This window comes from Copidosoma floridanum, unplaced genomic scaffold (assembly GCF_036245765.1).
Source record: "Copidosoma floridanum isolate Cflo_tuat_1 unplaced genomic scaffold, Cflo_Japanese_pri ptg000021l, whole genome shotgun sequence".
Taxonomy (NCBI): Eukaryota; Metazoa; Arthropoda; class Insecta; order Hymenoptera; family Encyrtidae; genus Copidosoma; species Copidosoma floridanum.
In genome coordinates, this window is record NW_028321898.1 from 16,452,691 (window position 1) to 16,469,777 (window position 17,087).

Below are 17,087 nucleotides of genomic sequence, written 5' to 3' on the forward strand. Positions count from 1 at the left end.
GCAATCTTATTGACTTTCAAAGAATTATCCGATTTTTACCATTCATGTTCGCAGGCTCATGGTTTACTGTACAACCCTTTTGTATCACGTTAACAATTTCATAAACATACTGCAATAGCCCAAATTGTAATCTTGTTAAAAACTATCACTGTTTCAAATGTAAAGGACAACGGGAAAGTTATGGCACTTCCCCCTTTTCCTGACGCAGAGATGTCGAGAGAGAGTCCGCACTCTTGCCCCCAACACGGGTAACGAAATTCCCGATTCCCCAGGGCACCCTGAGCCGACTTCCTCTCCTACGACAAGCAGAAAAACCCATAGTTGACCAAATGCTACTAACATTTTGAAATACATTTACAACTAACAATGAATGGAAACTATTGGTAAACCTAAGTAAGTTAACAATATAATAGTTCACTAACAAAAAACAATAGTGTTTTCAACCACAGAAATCGCTGTTGTTAATTAATCATTCATGATTATTTATTAGTCCGATCAATGCTCACGTGTACAGGTGTAACTAGTGGTAATTCTAGCAATTATTATAGTTATTAATATCTAAAATTAACTACTACTAAGACTATTATTAATATCACGAGATGCTGAACATCTATTCAATCAAACCTAAATATTAAGCGATTTTCACCGCTCTTTTTGCATTAGGCTTGATTGAATGAGTGACAATGGTTACTATTCGCTAATAATGATAATACCACATCTCAACGTTAATATTAAGTTATGATAAAATCTTGTAACTTTTTGATGTAAAAAAGAAAGGAAGGGCATGAGTAAGTGAATCAACTTCCCTTCTCTTGACGCACAGAGGAGAACAAGCCGGATGTGGGATGTGCCAATTTCTGAGTGGCTAAACTAGAGCAGTTCTAGCCAATTAGATTTTCGGCTACTATCATTTCTGCGAGATTTTCTCCCGGCAAGCTCTCCTGCGTTGTTATCGAACCAGCGCGTCACCGAGGTCCGCTACTCCTTATAATAAGGGTTTGAAGGCACATGAAAAATCAGAGTTTAATTTCACCCTCGAACGGTTGACTAGGCAGTTAGAGTTCGCCTCTGCCATCTCATGGTCCTCCACGAGTGTGGTTTCAAAGCTTCGAACTCGGACACCTCGTGCTGGTTCATTCCGCTGTACGTTGTATATCAAAAAAATAAAAGTAAGTTGAATTCAAATACAAAGTGACAAGTTCTTTTTTTCTCTCGGTTCCAAACGCGGACGTGTTTTTATTACAGTTTGTAATTTGGTATCGGTAAATACCACGTAACGAGATTAAATAAGCAAATAAGTCTCCACGTAAAGTCTAAGACAATCGCATTTACCCCGGATGGTACTTGTGGATCCTAGACCGGTCGCGAACTTAAACCATTTTTCCCATTTACGTAACCTCTAGAGCTTAACTACCTTTGTTCGTTACGGTACTGGTAACCTCTAGATCGCGAACGGGATACGGTACGACACACGACACCAAGTATCCTCGATAAATCTGAGGCGCGCTGCGAACAAATACATCGCATTATTGCTCGACAATCGCGTCGATTTAATTAAAACGGTCACCCTAACCCCCTTTCAAATACCAGACAAAGAAAATAACTACCCTTTAGCCCCGCGTTCCACCTACGCGTCCAGTGCGAGTCCCGAGCTATTAAGCAAAAGCTTAGGCTCGAATGGTACGTTGCGCCGACGTAACAATAGAGTATTTTTTGCGAAAGAAGCTACTTTTTAGTTATTTTTGACACTTTTTTATTGAAAAATCTGTATTTATAATTTTTCTGTGCTCATTAAACACATCTAATTTTATTTTATTTGTAAGAAGCTACAATTCAATCGTTGTCAAACCTATTAATTAAGTATTACTTCAAAAAGAGGTCCAAAGAATTTAGTGTGAAAAAAAAACTTTTACCACAATCGGTCAATGAGCACAACGTCAAGAACAATTGATAGTCATGATCCGCTATTCCAGCGATAATAACCCGGAATTATACGCTACTTACTCGACACTTTGTTAATTAATATCACAAGCGCCAATCACCAGGTGCTTACTGGCCACATTATTAATTAATAAAGTATTAAATAATAACCCAAGCACTGATTGCCACGTAACCCGGGGCACTTAATGGACACTATTAATTACACAGCATTAAATAATAACACAACCGCCAATCATCAGATTACCCGGGGCACAAGTGCCAAACACTAGGTAATACGAGGCGATTAATGGCCAGTGTATTAATTAATTAATAACGTGGTGCACTTAGTGGCCTCTGTATTAAATAAAAAAGTATTGAATATATTCAATTTCCGTGTAAAAATTTTTAAGTTTGGACAAACTTGCGCAAAAGTTAATGTTTGGCCAAACTTAGCCAAGCTTGGGCAATGAGAAAATCCCAAACTTGAGTTCTTGATTGACTGGCGTAAACTTGAGCTAAACGCAAGTCAATCAAGAACTCAAGTTTGGGATTTTCTCATTGCCCAAGCTTGGCCAAACATTAACTTTTGCTCAAGTTTGTCCAAACTTAATAATTTTTACAAATACCATGAGTGTCAATAACCAGGTATCCCGGGACACTTACTAGCTACGTAATTAATTAATATAGTATTAATTAATAACACAATCGCCACTTGCCAGATAACCTAGAGCGCTTAACTGTCACTCATAACTCAACTAACTCATATAGTAGTCAGTAAGTGCCCTGTTTTTCCTGGTGATTGGCGCTCAGGTTATTTCGACGGCTCTTACGAAAAACAACGGAACTCAGATTTTCCCATTTTAAATAACATTGGAATTTCTGAGTTCCGTTGTTTTTCGTAAAAGCCGTCGATTTAATGTTTTTTATTTATTTATTTATTTATGAAGTGGCTAGTAAGTGTCTAAGGTTACTAGCTAAAATTACAAAAAAAAATTGATTATACTCTCTATACACTAATACAGTTAGACTGTAAGCGTAAGAGCCCGCAATTGTAATCACAAATAGTTACAGGCCCTGAAATACCGAATAATTTGGAAAAATAGGACTTTTGCGGCAGTATTTTTTCATTTACTAGTGCTAAAATCACAAAAAGAAATTTTTTCATACTCTCTATTTACTAATACAATGTACCTGTAAATTTTTATGCCTGGTAACATAATCTTTACTAGTTGTAGATGCTTGGATTGTTAAAATAACGTACTAAAATTTTGATTTGTTCAAATGGCAGTCGAAAAACTGTTTGCCGCGCACTTGCACCCTCATAGTGTTATCACCATTTACCTTGGTTCCGGATGAATTAAAATTTCAAAAAAATTTAGACACACTCGCCAAAATGAACTTTATAACATACTTAAATAATAGCTGGGTTTATTTTGATTTGTTCAAATGTCAGTCAAAAAACTGTTTGCCGCGCACTTGCACCTTCTTAGTGTTATCACCATTTACCTCGGTTCCGGATGATTTAAAATTTCAAAAAAATTTAGACACACTCGCCATAATGGACTTCATAACATACTAAAATTATAGCTGGGTTTATTTTGATTTGTTCGAATGGCAGTCGAAAAACTGTTTGCCACGCACTTGCACCTTCATAGTGTTATCACCATTTACCTCGGTTCCGGATCTTATTAACGCCTGAGAAATTATTTACGAGGTAAAACGAGCTTTGAACTTACCATACTTGTAGGACTGATTTTCCTGTAGTGAAACTACCCTCACACGTTTTTCCATCGTTGATTTATAAGCAGAAAATCATAAGAAACACTGACAGACTATGTCCAGCTGTAAATTATACCTTTTTTCTATTGTTTTTATTTCCGTCCGTCCTCATGGTGTAGGGGATAAATTAATCCTTACACGTTTTTTTTTTTTTTTTTTTTTTTTTCAGTTTGAACCTCCAAAAGAAGATTTTCATTATCACGTTTCAAATTAAAATATTTTCCTACTTATGTTTTTTGTAGGGGTGGTTTCAATGGGGTGCAACATCCCTTACTTGATTTTGGAGTACAGAATCGTAATTAGCGACTCTTAAACCCTTGTAATGATGGTTTTCGAAGTACAATGTTGAATTTTTTTAATTTTCATAAAAGTCACCGTAGGCGGTGTTTTTTATGGGGTGCAATCAACCTCACACGATTAGCTGTTGATTTGCCACTTACCATTCGAAGAATCTTAAAGAGAAGATGTCTATGAAACAGTTTTGTATTTTTTGTACCATTGGGGACGATTCGAAGGTGGTACAGCTACCTCAATTGTTCTATTTTTCATTGTAAGGCAGATTTTACTGATGATAAATAAGGCAAATCTTACTGATGATAAATATTGCTTAGTGATTTCAGTGATTTTATACATTGACTGAGGTCCCATAAGCAGCTTTATTAATCATCGCATGTAATACTACCGACAAAAATTAGAGATTTGTATGAAACAGTTTTGGTTATTTTTGACTTTCATTGTTTTTTAAAATTATCTGATGTGCAACATCATACGTAGTTCGTGATGTATTTATGAAGAGTAGCATTTATTGAGAAAGCTGCTACCAGAAAATAATATGTCTTGAATGATGTGTAGGTGTCTTCACCGAGCAAGAGCTCTGGTTTCGTAAATAAAAATTTTTACACTGTGCACAATTTTTCAGATACTTTAATTTCAGAAAAATGGCTAAGACACGAAAAACGAAGAAAACATCTGGTGGGGATAATGACTCTGTCATTTCACAAAGTAGCAGCAAGCAATCCAAAAGCTCTGTAAGTTAACATTCACACTTAATCATACAATATTCTTATGTCACGTGGTATTTTCTACTCGGGTAATATTATTAATAGATTTTTAGTCCATCCCTCTTAAAAAAAATATTTCTTTGGTATTTATACTATTATCTACAAAACAATTTAAAAAATATTGTTAGATATTAAAATAAACAGCTCAACTCATAACAGATTGTTAAAAATGTTACACTTCGATTCAATAGAAATGTACATACTACAAATTGCTTGCGGGTACTTTTATCTCGCTGCGTGAAGGGAAAATACTCCTTCCTTCTTGCAGTAGCATGAAAAATCATATACGAACTTACGTACCTCAGGAGATAAGAAATTATCAGATCACATAAATAGGCTCGTCCACGGAAAGTGGGCCACCAGGTGCGCTCTGCGCGTTTGTCACTGAAATGCGCTTTTTTCAACTTGCTAACACGAGAAGGAAAAAGCTTCAAAAATAATCAGAATACATGAATCGATAGATTTTGAGTTCTTCTTTCTGATGGTGTCATTAGTTTTTACTTGAAAAAATTTTTTCATAGTGAAAAACGAGCTGAAAGTTGAGGTTAGTTTTTCTCAAAGTTTCCAACTTTTTAAAATTTTTTAATTTATACTACTCAAAAATACTACTCTTTAAGTATTTGTAAAAAAATTTTCAGAGTGCAAGAGCAAAAATTGAATTAATGGCAAATAAATAAACACGTCGGTGTGCGGCTCGACAAAGACGACAGAAACTTGACGGCAGCCGGCCGCCATGGCAGACGGCAGCCGGTGCGCCACCTCGAATGGCAGTATTTATTTTATCATTATTCATTTATTTATTTGTTTACCTTCATTTTTCAAAAACCTTTTACTCTTTTATTTTGAAAACTTTTTAAGCTGTGGTAAATTGAAAAAAGCCAACAATTTTAAGAGAAACTAACTTTATTTTTGAACTCGATTTTCACTACGAAAAAAAATTAATAGGTAAAAACTGATTGCATCATCAGAAAGAGCAATTCAAAATGTATCGGTTCACGTGTTTTGGTTATTTTTTTAACTCTTTTTGTACATCTCGTAGTTTGATCTATTTTATTAATTGGATGGCTAATGAAATGTACGAAAAAAAATTAATTACTTTCAGATAAATGCAAGAAATTTTTTCTTCTCTTAAAACTAAATATTTTCAACTGTTTTTAGCATACTCTTTAACAGATCATAACTCTGAACTATATTTCATCACGTTGACTTTCCCTTGTTATAAAAAAGGGGCAATGATTCTTAACGTCATCCCTTTCAAATTTTCTTTGTTAAACACAAATGTAGCTTTTGTTAAGGTACGAGGTTATCTTTGCAGTCTACCTTCAAAACACTTGGTATCGTAGAACAATTTTTAAGAGCATGGTGGTGGCGAAAACTATTGTGAAGAGAAAAAACAGAAAGCCATCGAAGCGAATGTTTCGAGAAGAATGGCTGCAAGTCATTGCTTTTAAAGATTGTCTTTCAAAGCACGCACAATCCCAGGAGAAAGCGTACTGCAATGCTTGCAATAAAACCCTAGTTGCTCGATTCAGTGTTCTGGTGTACCATGTGCAAACACAGAAACATCTGAAAGATTGTGGAAGAACTACCCCTTACACAAAAGAGGAATTACAACTGCCTCCTAAGCACAAAAATGATGTGTGGATAAAAAAGACAAGATCAGCATTGAAATTTGTTGGATCCTGCGTTGCCAAGAACACGTCATTTAATAGCATGCCCGATTTACTTCGTACCGTTCAGTCCGAGGATTGTGGGGTGTGGAAGCACTGCTGCATCAATAAAACAAAGGCTCGATGCATGACTGTGAACGTTCTAGTAGAGTGTGCAAAGCAGCCTTTAACGAGAACTTTAAGAGACAATCCTTTTTCGGTATGCGTAGACGAATCCACTGATGTTGTAAAAGATAAATGTTTGGCGATTGTTGTTAGGTATATTTATGATAACCAAGTTAAATGTAGTACGTGGAATTTAGCACCCGTTTTTTAAAAAGGTCAAAAGGAATCAAGTAATGCCGACCGCCTGTTAGAATGCATTTCTAGTTCTTTTAAAAATGAAGATATTCCAATGAATAATATTGTTGGATTTTGTTCAGACGGATACTCGACAACGGTTGGAGAGAAAAGTGGTTTAAAACTGAAATTGAGAGAAAAAATTCCTGGAATAATGTTCGTGCAGTGTCCAGCGCACAGCACGCTTTTGTGTATGCAGTATGCCTTTCAAAAGTTACCCAACAGTGTTACAGAATTAATCCAATCAATTTTAAAAATAAAAAAAAGTTCCAATAAGTTACACGATTTCGCTTTGTTACAAATGGACGGCATTCCTATACACAAATTGTTAAAACAAGTTTTGACGCGATGGTTACCTTTAGAAAAGTGCACAAATCGGATTTTGGAGCAACGGCCGGCCTTGTTAAAATTTTTTCGAAATTTATGTACAGATGGAGATACTGAATCCACAAAAGTTTTAAACTTAATGGAAAAGTTGGACACAAAATTGTACTTGTTACTATTAAAACATGCTTGCTTTGAGATAAACGCTGTCAATTAATTATTTCAACGAAGAGACGTAATTATTCATATTGTGCAAGATGAAATTGAGAAGCGCTTTAAAAATATAGCATCCTGTATTTTAAATCGTAACTACGTGCGAAATACGGCCGCGAAAGACATCGATTTGTTCGATGCCAGTAACTACGTAAGATTCGTGGATTTTTACTTAGGAGATGAAATTAGAGAATATTTACTGAAATTTGGATGTGCCTTGCGCCAATTTTGTAAGGATGCATTTAACTTCATAATTAAGCTGTGCTTAAAGATGAAACAAAGATTTAAAAACTTCCAAATCCAATTTTAAATGCTGCCAAATGTTTAAACCCTATTAACGTTGTTTCAAAAAAATTTAGAATGGAAAATCCAAACATTTTTGTCGATTTGATGAAATCTTTTAAAAAATGGACCATAGGTAACTCTGAAAAATTAATATACGAGTATAACAGCGTAGTTAATATCAACGTTCCCGATAACTTGTTAAATTCTATGGAAGTAGTCGCGTTTTGGGTTTACGTAAGGGATATGAAAAATTTTGAGACCTGTACAGAACCATTTAAATGTCATGAAAAATTTGTCTTAACCGTCCTCACAGTACCACACGCTAATGCGGACTGTGAGCGAACTTTTAGCGCGATGAATGATTGCAAAACTAACGACCGTAATAAAATGAATCAGGAATCACTTGATTCATCTTTGCGAGTGTGAGAATTCGTTAAATGCCACCAAAAAGATGGAGTTTTCGAGTCTACGCAAGAATTGATTGAATTGGCCATTAAGGAAAAATGTAATTAGACATGTAATTATTATGTAGTATTAATATCAAAGGTGAAACTTCTAAACACTTGCTCCACAGTCCAAAATCAATAATAACACAGTATAAAAATGGGTTATTGGAGCATGACTTTATTTACACAACTAACATAAATGCCAATATTTCAACGTCATGCTGACGTCATCCTCAGGGCAACTAACAAAATATATAAACATCATAAATACATAATACATAATATCCAAAACAAGTCATAAATTACTAAGAAAAGTTTAATATAATTACCAATGTAAGTGTTAGGATAACACGTGGCATTGCAAACGGAAAAATTATTAGTACATAATGATCAATGTGAACAAATTACCATTTAATAAAAAGATTTTTGCTATCACGAGGAACATAGTCAAAAACATTAAAATGCAAGAACATAAGCTAAATGTAAGAAAGTAGACGCATATGTGAAATGTGTATAACAAGATACACTGTAAGTACTATAGTGAGGAAAAAACAAGGACGTTAAACTACCAATGAAATGTGTGTAAAATGTATAAAACTTATTGAACGTATGAAAACGTATAATGCACGTGTAAAAAGACTTAATATTGTTTTCGCATAATGTTACGCTTAATATCTTGTAAAAAGTTTTTGTTAGAGACATTCAGTTTGTTAGTATCAATCTGTCTATTTACATTATTATCATAAACAAAAATATGTATCATTTCAGAAAATTCGCGTTTCAATCTATTCTCCTGCCGGTCCAAAATTATAACATTATTAAGATCAAATGTATGTTGAAATTGTATTGAATGTGAAGCAATAGCAGATTTATTATCATGGTTTTTGACCATTCGTAAGTGTTCACTTATACGAATGCCAAGCAATCTTTTACTTTGACCCACATAGCAAATACCACATTCACAAAGAATTGAATAAACTATGCTCCCCTTTTGAAGTGTAGGAATTTTATCTTTACCCAATCGTATAATATCAGTAAATTTACATGAATTGGAAAAAATTACTCTAGTATTAAATTTAGAAAAAATCTTACGTAAAGAACTTTCTAAGCAATGAAAATACGGAAATACAATAAAAGGTGTTCCAGAACGAGAATTGTGGTTCTTTAAACGGCAACGGTCACAATTAGGTGTTGAGCCCTTAGATTTGTTAAACAATCTATTGAGAAAGCTAATCCTCTCTTTGATGTATTTTTCAACAAAATAACCCGGATAAGCGTTCTCAGTAAGAACTCTCCTAACCTCCCAAATGTTTTTGGCCCTGAAACAAGGATCAGCTAACTTAAAAACTTTGTCAATCAAAGAATAAACGATAGCTCTCTTCTGACAAATAGGATTATGCGAAAAAAATTGAATAATCGTCCAGAAGAAGATGGTTTTTTACATAGATCAAACGAACAAGAAGAATCAAGAATACGTGTAATTAAAATGTCTAAAAATGGAATAGAATTATTTGTCTCTCTCTCTACTGTAAACTGTAAATACGGATTATAATTATTAAAACGGTTCAAAATGTATTCAATCTGTTCTGTTTTTATAATAAGGAGACAATCATCTACATAGCGCATATAGGACAGAATCGAATCTCCGCATTCCGGAATAATGGATGACTCCAAAGATTCCAAAACTATTTCAGCTATCTATGGAGAAGAACAGCCACCAATAGGAGTTTCACACTTCTGCCTATATACTTGATTATTGAAAATAAAATAATTTGAATTAATCAAAAAATTAAAACCATCAAGGAATTCCTTTTTATCAATAGCCAAAAGGTTCATAATGGAACCTAGTTTTTTGTTCAAACAATTTTTTATTAAATTGAAGGGAAGGTTAGTGTAGAGAGAGATGACATCAAAAGAAACTAAAGAAAAACCTTCTGGAACAATGATACTTTTAAGACGTCCCCTAACATCATATGAATTGGTGACAGAAAAAGGGGACTTTTTAAGAAATTTATTAAAAAAGTTAAAAAACCATTTATCTAACCCATATAAAGGTGACTCAAGGGAAGAGACAATCCGTCTAACTGGATGGTCGACCTTGTGTACCTTAACCAGTCCATAAGCACGTGATAAGGAGCTTATACTCAACTTATCAGGGTCAGGTACAGGAATCTCAGATGCAAGGAAAACTCCTCTGTGTGTCCAAAGGTCAACAATTTATTGACACATTTAATTAGCTGAGAAAGGATCTTGTTGCTATCATTCCTCATAGCCAACTCATAATAGGTGGAATCTCCCAATAGGGCTTCAATCTTGTTAATATAGTCAATTTTATAGATAACTATTGTAGAACCACCCTTATTATAATTAGTTATAAGCAAGTCATTGTGTTCCTTAAGAAATGTTCTGATTAAATTTAGGTCCCTGCTTATAGTCTGGTCAAAGCAAGAGAGTTTCCTGTTATTGAAAATCATTTTTTCGAAAATAGAAAGACAAGACTGTCTAATTTGAGAACAAACAGAATTTTCAAATTTATTAAAAACTAAATTTGACTCTATGGCTTTCATAAAATTCACTGTCATTTTTAGGTTTAAATTTGTGGAGAAATTAAATTTTGGACCAAGCTTAAGAATAAAATTGACATAATCTGGAAGTTGAACATCCGTCAAGTTATTTACAAATATAGAAGTGTTATTATTTCTCAACTCATTGAACATATTTAAATTCTCTCTGTGTGTGGCTGAAAAGTCATTTTTTTGACATACAAAATTACTATTAGGTTTATGGGTGTTGTGTGTTATTAAAGAAGCAAACTTATTATCAAGCTTATGAAATAAATTCATATGGAAATGTGTGTACATCCTGTAAGAAAACTTTTCTAAAGCTAATACAAAATTTCTACTAAAAATCCTTTCCAACCTCATTGAACATTTTTTCAGTCTACAAGTGAGAATGTGAATGTATCTGTGTGTATCCTTAATTTCAATGTTTAAAGACTGTTTGGCCAATTTGGAAATATTTTTATTCAAAGTAACATTAGAAATCACATTTTTTAAATTAAAACTTTTTGTGAAAGAACGTGTGCTATTAGTAATATGTTTTGGAAGAAAATTAAATGACCTACATCTTAATAAAAAAGTACTTTGTAATTTAGTATAAATGAGCTTGCGTTTAAGATTAAAAAATAAAGTGCATAATTGAAATGAATATAAATCTGCAATTCTTTCTAACTGACAAGTGTATTATACGTTTTCATACTTTCAATAAGTTTAATACATTTTACACACATTTCATTAGTAGTTTAACATCCTTGTTTTTTCCTCACTATGGTACTTACAGTGTATCTTGTTATACATATTTCACATATGCGTCTACTTTCTTACATTTAGCTTATGTTCTTGCATTTTAATGTTTTTGACTATGTTCCTCGTGAAAGCAAAAATCTTTTTATTAAATAGTAATTTCTTGACATTGATCATAATGTACTAATAATTTTTCCGTTTGCAATGCCACGTGTTATCCTAACACTTACATTGGTAATTATATTAAACTTTTCTTAGTAATTTATGACTTGTTTTGGATATTATGTATTATGTATTTATGATGTTTATATATTTTGTTAGCTGCCCTGAGGATGACGTCAGCATGACGTTGAAATATTGGCATTTATGTTAGTTGTGTAAATAAAGTCATGCTCCAATAACCAATTTTTATACTGTGTTATTATTATTTATTATGTAGTATGTTATTTTTAATGATTCCTAATTGAAACAAACTGCTTTTGGACTCCAATATCAGCTAAAACTTTTGTATGAGGTAAATTTTTGTCACACTTTTTTTTTCTACTAGATCTATATGCGACCACTAAAACGTGTGTAATAATTACTCAGTCATGTAATTTGAAAATAATGCATGGCATTTTATAATTCTTTTTATTTTTTTTTAGGTCATACTTATTTTAATTTAGTTACAACAGTATTCCTAATAATTTCGGCATTATTTGTTACATCTAATTATTTTCCACTTACGTAAAAATCGAAAATATTATGTATAGAATGATAGTACTAACTGTAAATATTATAAATAAAAAAAAAATTTTTTGATTTATAAATAATACTCTTATTCGTTTAAATCAGACAAACAAACTGCTTTAAAATTTTCTCAGTCATTATAATTAACTAGACATAGTTTATTGTTCAGAATAATCCCTTAATGAAAGTTACTTTCAAGCTTTTATTGTTTCTGATTTACACTACTCCATTTATTTAAGAGTTAAGTTGAGTTTGTATACGTTTATTGGTATGTTAAATTTTTTAAGCACTGTCTCTGTTGCATCGTGCTCTGGGTATAATTTCTCTAGTTCTCATAGTTCTTCGCCAGGTGACATCTGGCATCTCCAGGTACTAATCAGTCACTCCGATGAAACTGATCCTCCAAATGAACTTTATCCAGACTTTTAGTATTAAGTAGAAGTCATAAACCGTATTTGTAGCCTACGTAAATGAATAAAAAGAGCATTTGTAGTGATAATGACAAAGATTTATCAGTCGTCAATTAAAAATAATAACACTTAAATTATAGATTGCTCAAAGATGTGTCTAGCCTGTCTGGTTAAACGTGAACCCTTTAAACTTTAAACTTACTTTTTAACTTTAAAGCTCGTGTCATCTAAATATCTTATAATTTATTGCACTTTGGCTGAAAAAAAAAGATTCTCATAGTTTATCATATTAAAAAAAACTTGGTTACAGTGCTGTACAGAACAAAAATGTCACAATTTCATGGATGCTTCTTCTCCATTCAGCTTTTGATCGATTAAGACAAGTGTAGAAGCTGCAGTTGTTCTTTAACAGGTGACATTTCTCTCTTGCTTGCTTGAAATTGATCCATTGAATGAACTATTGCAAAGTACATCTAAAATTTTAGTTTTCCACAAAGCAAATTTATCCTACTGTAAGGACATGATTGATCCCACAAGAGGATATTTGCTGCACAAATTAATATCTTTACTTATCTGACATTAGAGGCTAATTCATTTTAAACTTGACAAGCGTCGAGTATGCTGGGCACTAGATCTTTGACGACCGTAGGAAACTAATTAATTATATCATAAAAAGCGTAACTTCAAAGATTCGGTTTTAATACCGCAACACTTGCCGAAAAAATGTAAATAAACATAAAGCACGTTTTCCACTGCCCTACTTCAGCTGTCTGCTGGCTTGCAAGATGCTGCCAACTTTCGAGCAGCAAAATTGATGTATCATACATATAGATATATTCCAGTACTTGTTTTGTATGAGCAGGAAACCTTTAATTATAATATTAATTTATTAATAAATAAATCATACCATATACCACCATGATGATTAATAGTGATGTTATAAACTTATTACAACTCGGCAAGGTCCTAGCTTACTGAAATATTGAAAAAATATTCGTTTACCTGATGTAACATTAAATTGCCATTTATTGCTTTAATAATGTCTTAAAAATTATTTTATCACTGTAAGTATGCTTATTTGAGTTTATAACGTTTTTTTAAATGCCTTAATTAAATCTTTCTTTAATATTATTTTTTTTCTTTTTTTTGTAATTTTCAATTTCGCGTCTGATATTATGCCACAATGTACTTACGCAATGTGAACAAGTTACAGTCACATACACACATGCATGCATGTATACATCATATTAGCTACGTGCATCAGGTTGGAGGGAAAAAAAAAAAACGACTGCAGCGCTGTAGGTGAGCAAAGTTGTTGAACCCGTACCCCCATAAATCATACAGTAGGCGTTGTCTTATATGAGAAAAGATATTATTTCATTTAAAGTAATTAGTTGAGAAATCGAAGGTGGAAAAAAAATGTTATTATGCCAAACCGGGTCTATAATACGGATAAATAATTTTTCTAGGCACTTTAAATCGCCCGAAATTTTAAATAATGGGTTATTAAATATCATCTGTCATATAGTACACAACACACATGTAATGTTGTATACGTGAGAGCAAGAACTCCAAGCAGTTGACATAGGCTGCTGCTAGCTGTATAATCTGAATCAGTGTTTACGTTTACAAAGTAACGAAATGCGTACGAGACAGTGCTGCGTTGTTAATTGCAACAAGAAAGAAAAGCAGCGGGTACACTTACACTTTTGGCTCTGATTAGCTACACATTCGCAGCTCACGTCGGAGATACAGCGGTCTTCGTTGATCTGATTAATAAATTACACATTTATGTATATGTTACCATAACCTACATTTGTCAAGCATAGGCAATAATGTACTTATAGATAATTCTACTTTGTATGGATTTAAGCTGACAGATGTTTGTCTCACAACATAGCAATTGATCAAATGACCGACTCCTTTATTTACATATTCCTGTACGTAGGCAACGTGCCCACTCTCTTCTAATTTCTTAGCTTTTTGCAGCGTTTCATTATTAAAAACTATTTTGCAACTTATACTTTTAAAGCCTGTTTGGATAATCATATCCATTTTTTAGGGTGCTGATGTTTACGCGATAGCAGTATGTACGTCTTATTCAATAAATAATACTTTCTTCTATAAGCGACAGTGTTACGATTTAATCATAGGGGGGTACGGTATTGCGTGATTCTGACACCGAGGGCGGCGCTGCGTGTCATGCACGAAGCGAATACGGACTTCAGAGACACTGCTGTTGCAGTGCTCTCGAAAATGAACTTGACCGATTACTGACCGTCACTAAAACTGACGCCAAGCGTACCAGTTCTTTCGATCAATGCATTTTTTCAAATGTCACAACATGTTCTCCGAAAGAAATCTGATTAAATACAACTTTACAACAGTAATTAGTCAAAGTGATTAAGGATAATTTTTTTTACATTCTTACAGATGATTATTGCATGCAACGTTGACCATTTATTGAGCGCATTGTATAATAGCTATATTATAGCTGTTGTTGTTGTTGTTGTTGTTGTTGTTATTGTTGTTGTTATTGTTGTTGTTGTTGTTGTTGTTGTTGTTAGTTTACAGTAAAAAGGAATAACCATTAACTAATCCATTCAATTGCATTTCTGAACATATAATTATGTTGCAGTAATTGGTTATAAAAATTCAAGTCTTGCTGTTTGACCATGTTTTTTACTTTGTGTCAAATGATCATTTCAGTACTCTCCTACATCCAAGGTGGTAAGGCTTGTCTTCTCCAGGATTTGATTGAATAATCAATAACAGCTGAAACTCAGGGATCTCGTCAAATAGCATCCTACCTATATCAGTGACAGCTGGAACTTCCAAGTCTCATCGTATGGCCTCCTACTCATACCATAGATAGTAAGTCTCTTCGTTCAAATACTTTAAATGTGAGTTGGAAATCTTACTTTTTAAATATGGTTTTGGGATGTGTTTGAATTTGAAGAAAACAAAATTAAGAATATATACCATGTGTACATAAAAAAATCAAATAATCATAAGTAAAACAGTATATTTATATCCAATGCAGTCTACTACAATTTTATCGATGAAGAGCCATTAACCTATGCATAATTTTTATTTGATAATTGTTGTTAATAATTACAATAATACTTTTAGGTGTTACCAGACCTTGAGGCAGGATTCAGATGTCAACCACAAAACATTAATCATAGCAAAATGAATACAATTTGCATTGTGTTTAAGAATCTCATGTCCTATACGTACTGCGATACTCTGATGCCATATTTAAAATGAGTTGCCTAATCGCGCATCATTTTTGGATGACTTCTTCATATTTAAACCAGTTTGAGAAATTTGGAAGTTCTATAAAATTCTGGATAGGATTCTGTAGTATAAAAGTAAAAATTAATGATTGCGGAAGTAACTTCATTTATACGAATAGGCTTACCTTATAAAAACATTCCACATATTTCAATACATAAATACCACACTCAGTGGTATTGAACTGTTGGGGAACTTGTAAATTGTATGTTATCATACTTTCATTATCTAATATTGTATTCTGATTTCCCGTTTCTTTTTGGAACTCATCATTTAAAAACTGTAGTATTGTTTCCGATGTAGTCGACAAAGCGTAACTTCCAAGAGAATTCAGCATTAAAATACAGGGTCCACGTACACACAATTATTTTTTTATAGGTTTACTTTTTTTATAAAGTTGTTTATTCATAGCAGACAAACAACATGACTAGTTTTACGACGTTCTGTTATATTGATTTAAAACTTAGTAATATTTCATACACACACATACACACATATTTAACCTTCGCGGTTTTTTAATCGTTTGCTGTGCCCTTGGTGAGAAAACTTGAGTTCCTACGTGTGGCCGTTCCAACCCCGCCAAACAAATGTTAACTGTGGTCTGGATGTGTACCAGGGCAAAAAAAATACCCAAGAGACCAAAAAATCAAGGTCCTAGGATTCACTGCATTTGCTTTGGTTGTATACGCTACAAGTAGAAACATAGTTTTTTTCTTTCAAGAGCTGAACGGTTTAAAACAATCAATATAAGAAAAACCTGGAGGAAAAATACTACAACTAATAATTTATTTTGCAGACATTCGTACCACTTTTGTAATGATAATTTTGCAAACTAAACTTATGAAAAATAATAAAATAAATTTGTAGTACTTTTACCTTTTTATTTCATTTGAAATTTCATTGCTGTGTTTTGACCTTTCCAATGGACTCAGATTTTTCCATTTTTGCATCAGACCAGGGAAACATGCGATAACAAGAAACCAATGGGCATTGAAATTATACATATATTTTGCTTTCAATATAAATATTTTTAATGAAATAATATAAAAAGTCTTTAAAAAAATTTAATCAATTGCTCCTGATTGATGGGCACAATTACGAAATCTTTCTGAAATATATTGATTTTTGGATTATTTCTTCTTGCTATTTCGTCTGGCTTTGATAATTTCGTCTTCTTTAACAAAGAGTAAAAGAATGAATCAAATATGACACTTCTCTCCCGTTGTTGCTCATTTATAAGAACGTTATACAAATACAGCATGTAGAAGTTAATAACTATGTCATTGACATGAGCGCTTTCGTTCAAGCAGCT

At 33.0% G+C, this 17,087-nt stretch overlaps 1 long non-coding RNA gene across 2 annotated transcripts; it reads left to right on the top strand.

Annotated features, from left to right (window-relative positions):
- The first annotated feature begins 1,071 nt into the window (after nucleotides 1-1,071).
- LOC149374146 (uncharacterized) lies at nucleotides 1,072-15,779 on the top strand. Of its 2 annotated transcripts, none has more exons than XR_016293171.1 (4): nucleotides 1,072-1,169; nucleotides 4,619-4,727; nucleotides 15,188-15,352; nucleotides 15,611-15,779. It is a non-coding gene; the product is annotated as an uncharacterized LOC149374146 (long non-coding RNA). The 2 variants fall into 2 exon arrangements; XR_016293172.1 differs by having other exon boundaries at nucleotides 1,072-1,143.
- Nucleotides 15,780-17,087: the final 1,308 nt, after the last annotated feature.